Source organism: Mesocricetus auratus, unplaced genomic scaffold (assembly GCF_017639785.1).
Source record: "Mesocricetus auratus isolate SY011 unplaced genomic scaffold, BCM_Maur_2.0 Super-Scaffold_100004, whole genome shotgun sequence".
In the NCBI taxonomy this organism is placed as follows: domain Eukaryota; kingdom Metazoa; phylum Chordata; class Mammalia; order Rodentia; family Cricetidae; genus Mesocricetus; species Mesocricetus auratus.
Genome location: NW_024429189.1, coordinates 30,062,285 through 30,070,298, shown reverse-complemented (window position 1 = coordinate 30,070,298; position 8,014 = coordinate 30,062,285).

Below are 8,014 nucleotides of genomic sequence, written 5' to 3'. Positions count from 1 at the left end.
AACGGAGAAGATAACAACACAAACTCCTCTGAGCCATGTGTAGGGCAAGTCTGGGCCCAGAAGAAACAAAGACACATGGAAGAAATTCCAGACAGGGTCATAACACCAGTGTCTGTTTCTACATTCTATACCTTAGTGGTGCAGTTTGGGCATGTTAGCCAACTTCTGGAAATATGATATGATTTAGATCTGATATGATCAGATGCATTTCTAAAAAGATTCATTCAATAAAGGTATGGTCCCTAGCTCATGACATGGTCCCTAGCTCAATGCATGACCCATAGCTCAAGACACAGTCCCTGACCTATGGCATGGTCCCTAGCTCATAGCATGGTCCCTAGCTCATGACATGGTCCCTAGCTCAAGGCATGGCCCTCGCTCAAGGCACAACTGAGAAGTGAATGGACCTATGGTTAGGGCATAAAGCCTAGTTTATGAAAGTGAAAGGACCTATGACTAGGGGGTAAAGCCTAGTTTATGAAAGTTGGGTACTGTCTTTGTGTCCCTGAAGCAGATGTTTGTCGGTCTCTTCCCTTCCTCTCTTTGCTCACCATAGTGATCAGCCAAGCATCTTTTTCTGGAAGCTTCTCCTGCTCTGATATGCAGCCTTGGCACCGGCCTGAAAGAGACCCACACAACAGACCCACAGAAGTCTCAGAAAACATGAGCCAAAGTAGCACTGTCTTCCTCAAATTTATTTCAGGTATTTTGTCACAGTAATAAAAGCTGTCTAAAACCAAAAGACACGGGTGAACTGTGGAGCAGAGAGAGAATGGGCTACATGAAGGATTCCTTTTATGGTGATAAAGTTTTAAGTTCTATGGTGCTGCACAAATGTAAAACAGTTAATATCTGGCCACTCCACCCACTTTCTCTTCCCCTTCTGTTTTGTATACCTTAACTTTAGGATGGCGGCCCATACCATCACTCCCATAAGCACATGCTTTTCCCTATCCTATATTCCTGCCTCACTGACTTGATTTTCTATTCAGTGATGATGAAACTTGTCCATATACACAGAGGTGTTCCCCTTTGTAAACGCAGGCATGCATGTGTCAAGTCAATAGCTGATGTTTTGTGATGGATACAGGCATCATTGGAAAGGAAGTTTCAGACTCAAAGCCCTCACCGCCTCTCTGTCAGTCTGACTCTCTCCCTGCGAGTAAACCCAGATGAATAAGCCATGCTGCTAAGATGCAGAGGTTCACAGAACATTGTTTTTCTCTTTGATCACACCTGCATCTCACTGTAGGAGCAAGAACAATGGTGACACCCGTCAGATAATGCTCTGCTGTCTCTCCAAGGAGAGCAGCCAAATGTGGGCGGTTTCTCATGTAGTACCTTGGTGCTCAGACAGGTCTACTATTTTCACGCAAAATAACAAGGCACAATGTTGCCTTTGTGCTACACGATAGCCTGCCCCTGGCCTAAGCCTTGGGGAACGTTCACAGTATTCTCAGGGTTGCTGAAAAGCCAGCCCACACAAAGAGAGGTATCTTGTATTCCCTCACAAATGGCTCGCTATGCACACCTTTCCTGAAAAGCCAAAGGGAAATTTCAATCCCATACTCTTGGCTGAGGAAATGCTCCCTCTCACACGAGACTCTGTTAAATATGAATAAAATGTTGATCATGAATCATTTCACCACGGATTCAGAAACCACAAATTCAAGAACCTGACCAAATGTTTAAATGACTACTCTGTGTGTGTGTGTGTGTGTGTGTGTGTGTGTGTGTGTGTGTGTGTGTGTGCTCGCGCGCACGCGCATGTGATTCATGACCTCTGGGAGCTTAATTTGTATATTCATATAAATCTGTTTTTGTTTTGCAGGCTGGTAGAGAATTTCTGCTGAGGAATTTAGTTATATTAAGAATATAATTATATATAGAATTTAATTAAATTAGAATTTCAATGCTTTTTTTTCTACTGACAAAGACTAAAGATGATCAACTTTTACTTTTTAGAATTCATTGGTAGTTTTGGGAGACACAAACAACAATTCAGAAACATTTTGGAGATGGCGCAAGTGTAAGGAACTGAAAATTCTCTGTACAATGCATAACGAACTTGTTAGAAAGCTGAGACGCTGACTGGAGAAGCAAAATAGAACCATCTCAATGAGAGACATGGGTACTAGAGAAGGTCCTTAGCTGGGAAAGGATGTTGGAGTTTTACATCAGTAAGGTCCAGCACTAATTAGAAATGATGTCTAATACTAATTAAATTCGCTTGCTGGTGTACCCTGTGCTATGAACCCCAGCCTTCAGCAAAACCCATTTTGGATGTAAATATGGTTCACCAGGAGGATGGAAGCTCATGTCTTATTAAGAAGAGGATTGGTGGGGAAAGGTAAAGGGGGTAAAGAATATCAAAAAAATGCCTGCTGCGATGGCTGGTTATTTGTCGACTTGCCACAAGCTGGAGTCATCTGGGAAGAGGGAAACTCAATTGAGAAAATGCCTCCATCAGATTAGCCAGTAGATGACACTGTGGGACATTCTTAACTGATGATTAATGTGAAAGGGTCCAGGCCTTTGTGGGTGGTGCCAACCCTGGCAGGTGACCCTAGAGTACAAAAGAAAGCAAACCGAGCAAGCCAGGATGTGCAAGCCAGTAAGCAGTCTTCTCTGTGGTCTCTGCTCTCAGGCTTCTATCTTGAGTTTCTATTTTGACTTCCCTCAGTGATTAGGGTGTGTAAGCAAATAAACCCTTTCCTCCCTAAGATGTTTTTGGTCATGGTATTTTATCTTGGCAGTAGAAAACAAGCTAAGACCAAGGCTTAAGTTGAAGAAACTGGGATGCACAAATGAGTTCTAGTTGGGAGATAGTATAAATACATGGAATGCAAATCAGCACAAACTATTTCCCCCTACATGCTTTTGCATTGGAAGTCACATATTTATGGTAGGGATCTAGTGTGGATCCAGTTCTAGAGGCTTGCGGTATTTTACCCTAATCAAAGTCATTACTTCCCAGAAAACATTTCCAGATCCTCTGGCGCATTCCTCGAATATTTTCTGCCCAGAATCCAATCATTGTGGAATGTGATAGTCAATGACATGACTGCTGTGTTATGTTTCTCTTAGTAGGTTCTATATCATGTTCTGTGGCCATAGAGCCCACAAAACTAAATCCAGGACACACTGTGGGTGCTGGAGTGAGACTTCTCTGCCTCTAAGATATCTACAACACAGTGAATGGGAGAGAAAGTAAAGGCACAGACACTATCACAGGAAGATGTGGTAAGTACGCAATGGAGATACAGACCAGAAGCTGTGGGCACTCAGAACAAGGAGAGCTCTACTGCCTGGGAAAGAAGCGAGCAAGGAAGAGAAGGAAGCCTTTGCTGACAAGATACATTTTGAGCTGTGCCTTTTAGACATTTTCCCAGAGGGAAAGAGAAAGCAGAACATCCCAAATGATGGCACAATGTGCACAAAATCCCACAACGATGAAAGGCTGGATTCAGAGGACAATGTTGCCTCTTTTGGGTGGGTTTATTGGGAAAATGGAAGGGAAAGAGTAACAAAAGGACCAGGGATTAAGAATTTTGACTTATAGCAAGCTGGAGATCCCATGTCACTCACATGAATTGATCAACTGGGAAAGTTGCTGTTTTTTTGCTTTGCAAGAGCGGAGGACACCTAAGGGTCGGAGATGTCTTAGAAGAGGGGTTAAGAGGAATGTGACATCCAGAGGATGCATCAAAAGGACATGTTCTGAAGTTGTATGTGCTGTGTGTCAAAGCAAGCCTAAAGAGGTGTTCTGGATGAGACAGAGCCACTAAACTCACAAACTCAGCTGTAGTTATTTACGTAAGATCTCTAGAAGATTGGGCCCATTAGCATTTTATCATGACTGGGAGGGAAGCCTTCTTTGAGGAACTATTGGCAGTTAGCAGTTGCTGGCAGTAAGGGTGTCATTTTCTTCAGTGGCATGGTTCACCATGATCCAGAAAAGCAAAATAAAGCAAACAAACAAAAAACCTCTTATTCATGTTCTCACAAGAAATTCTAATTAAGTTCAGGATATCCCACACAAAACAACGTTTGGGGAAGAAGGGGTTTAGAGAGATAAGGAGGAAGCTAAGAGAAGGGAATGGAGGTAAAAGTAACTAAGATTCATTGTATCCGTGTATAAAGCTGGTAACAATTAAAAAGTGAGAAACTATAAAGGAAGAAAGGAAAGGTGGCCCACGTTCAGTGAGTGGAAAACTGGTTGAAGACATTCCGGAAGCTACGCGTCTCCTGTCCAGGTCTCACCTTGGTATTCTTTCCTCAGAGTTTGAAGTCCTTTGTGTCAATTGTTTCTATTGTTGTGCCCAAATTCCGAACCCCCAAATCACCAAGAGGCCCATTTCGATGCAAAAGCAAAGAGTCTTTTATTGTAGATGTTTAACAAGCTAACTCCATTAGCTCGGGCCCTTCATCCTTCCACCATGGCAGATGGTTGGAGAAAGACCCCAAGCAACCTTGAGGCAGGGATCTTAAAGGGCAGCGTAAGGGGAGTGTCTAGGGGGATGAAACAGTCTCAGGATTGGTGCACTTCCAGGTTTGGGTGACCCGCCTGTGTTGATTGGTCAACTGGTTGTTATGGCCCATAGGCCCTCCCAGGGCGGTTGCTATGTTCTGCACGTCACTGTTGTGCACTGTCCATAAAGCACACCCAGAGCCGGAAAGCACAGCCCCGCTAGCTGACTTCTGATTGGTTCCTTGCCACGAGGAGGTCATCTGACCTTAGTGACCAGGACAGGAGTGGCAAGGTCATGCAAGCACATGTTAGCCTGTCATGGCTGCTAAAACGGGGAGTCCGGTCACTACACTATAAAAATAATGTATGCTTATTGATATTCAAGGCTCTAGTTTGTCATTTTAATTCATATATTTTAGTCAGAAATCATTCAGATAAAAATGCTAATTCAGGCAGAAACACCTCCCCAGGCATGATTTGCTCCAGAATCTTCTGTTTACTTCACCTTATCTTCATTGTCACCATCATAATTATATTTTAAAAAATAGTATTACAGACAGAAACATTGGACTGCAAAGCTATGTAGGGGTATTCTTAGTACATAATGGCCATTTCTACCAGTGTGGTCACCCTTAACTGTGATGTCTGAAGATAGAATTGATCTGTCAAACAATTTTAAAGATGAAAATTCTCCTATAAATACACTTCATCTACAGGATACAAAATTATCTTTTTGAAGCTTAACAATTAGAAAGGTCAGTGTTTCAAATATTTCTTTGCTTTCCAGTTACATGTTGGATCTACTGCAATTAATTAATATAGTTGCTGCAATTAATACCTTTGAAGAAATGCTTCCAAAAGACGTGACATTGTGTTGTATGACAAAATGCTCTGTAAATCAGCCCTCAGAATGTCTGTAAAATCAAGGCAGCAATGGTTTGGTTTGGCTCCCTATTTCAGAGATTTTCTTCCATAGCTGGTTGGTCCCATTACTGTGGACCAGGCAAGGCTGAACTTCCCGGTGGGGAGAGGGTAATAGAAGCACACTGTCTACCTTGTGAATCATGATGACTAGGAAGAAGAGGGGGACAGAAAGAGAGAAAATGGAGTAAACTTCTACGCTATGATTACATAACATACTTCTTCCAAGTATGCCACAAATCGTAGTCGTCAAGATGTGCAAAATTATAAACCCATCAATTTACCCACTGATCAGGCCAGAGCCTTCTTAAAGGGTTATCAGATGGCAACCATGCTTTTAGTATGTGAACTGTGAGTGATAATTTGGAACTAAAGTACTACAACTGACAAATACCAAATCTACCTGTTTGGGTCAGGTTTGAGTACAAATAATAGACATCCACAAAATAGTGGTTGAAACAGTACAAGTTTATTTTTCTTTACATAGAATTCTAAAGGTAGGTATAGGTAGCCCAAAGACAAGGTCACTTGATAAACAGGAATACCTGTCAAGATTCTGTGGGTTTTTTTTTGTTTGTTTTGTTTTTGTTTTTTGTTATTTTAGCTGCATCCGCTTTAGCATCATACCCGCTTTTGAGCTATAAGATAATAAAGTATAGCGGACAGAGAAATTAGTCAGTCAGTAAAGAATCTGCTGTTTAAGTATCAGGATGCAAGTTTGGATTTCAGTACCTATGTAAACGCTGTGCATAGTGATACTTTGTCTATAACCTGAGTGGCTGGACAGGCACTTGCTATACCAGTCTATCTATCTGGTATGCTCTGAGCTCAGTAACTCTGCTTCCTCAACAAATAAGGTGGAAAACAATGAAGGAAGATACCCAACATTGGTCTCTGGCCTCTACACACATGTACATATACATCCACACACAGTATACGCAAACATAAATTTTAAATTAAGAAACCCAAGATATACACTGACTATTCAAAGAATAAGCAGGTAAGGGCAGGGTAATGGGAGAGATCAGGAGATGGGGTGGGTTAACCAAAGCTAAGGCTATATTTAAAAAGCTTTGTGGAAACCCACTAATTAGTAAGCTAACTTCAAAATATAATTTTTATAAAAGTTTAAATGTTGGTCCATCTTGTATGGATAGACAGTGGTGTTCTCTGATGACTTTGGTTAATCAACTAAATTACAGTGCCATAAATGAGATATCTTGCTATGAATTGTTGGTCAGGGAGGTCTTATAAGTCCCAAAACAACAGATGGGACTGTCATTACTCTTCACAATCCACCATAGACACATGGTAAGTCCTTACTGCTGAAGACCCCATTCACTTTGTATACAGGATACAGAGAAATCGTCTTGCACAAACCAGTAACTTTACCCCTCCTGACTGGCTTCCTTAGTGCCAGAAGGTACTATTCAAGCCTCTAGGGGAGAACAGATATTAATGGTCTTACCCAGTGCTAGACCCCTGCATGTTACATAAATGTCCTGCCAGGGTAAATGTGCCCACTGGTAAAACAGTGATATGACTCTTATGAGATAATCAACTGCTTTCTGATTAGATTTGAGGTCTACTCCTCAGTAAGAAATTGCGGCCTAGTAATGCAAACATGGTTAAAAGCCCATGTCTGGGGAGGTCATAGGCCCTAAGGGTAGAACCCACTATTGTCACTTTGCTAAATGGTCACTTGCTAAATTATCCTTCTCTGTGTTTATATGTATGCCCATGTATTAGTGATGCTGTCAGCCTGAAGTGAGCAGAAGTCAATACAAAGACTCAACTTCTCAAGATGAAATGACTGTGTATGTTCAACTCTAAATGGGACATCGTTGTCAGACTTCCGCAGGGACTATCATGGAAGAGGAGACAGAAAGAATGTGAGAGCTGGGGGATGGAAGGGGTTCTACAAATGGCTGTTTCTGGATATGACATGGTTATCACACGTAAAAATTAGCAGCATCTATGGTTACCTATACAAGACCCATACATGATCAAGCCAGCCAAAGTTCTGTAGATGGGGGATGGGGAGAAAGGCCCAAGGTTGCTCCTAACTGAGAAACTATCAGCAGTTGATAGCTGCTGGGAAAGTGAAAATTGCTCTACATTGGGGATATGACCTGGTAGGTTTCCCCTGCTTCCCATGGATGGTCCCACACCCATGCACATATGGGCAACAGGAATAGTGCTGAAATGGGTTATAAAACAAAACAAGAGGGCATGGAGTTGGGAGGGGACATGATGATGATCCAGGGGAAGTTGGAGTAGTAGAAATGAGGGAGGGATAAGATCATTATTTCACTGTATAAAAATTTCAAAATAAATATATTTTAAGAAGAGACAAGCACAGTAGAGAAAGAGATCCATACCGACACACCATCCCCTCTTTCTTTGTGGCAGTGCTGGGAATTGAACCCATGACTTTGCGTGTTTGAGACGAACATTCTCCCACCAAATGTATTTCCAGCTCCAACACCAGTTCCCAAAGTTTTTGAAGGAAGATTGCAAATGCTTTTACATTTAGGTGCAAATGAGGCTGGGGAGAGGAGTTTTTGATCTGAATAGCCATGTTCCCGACACAAATCATGAATTCTGTTGTTAAGGAAAAAA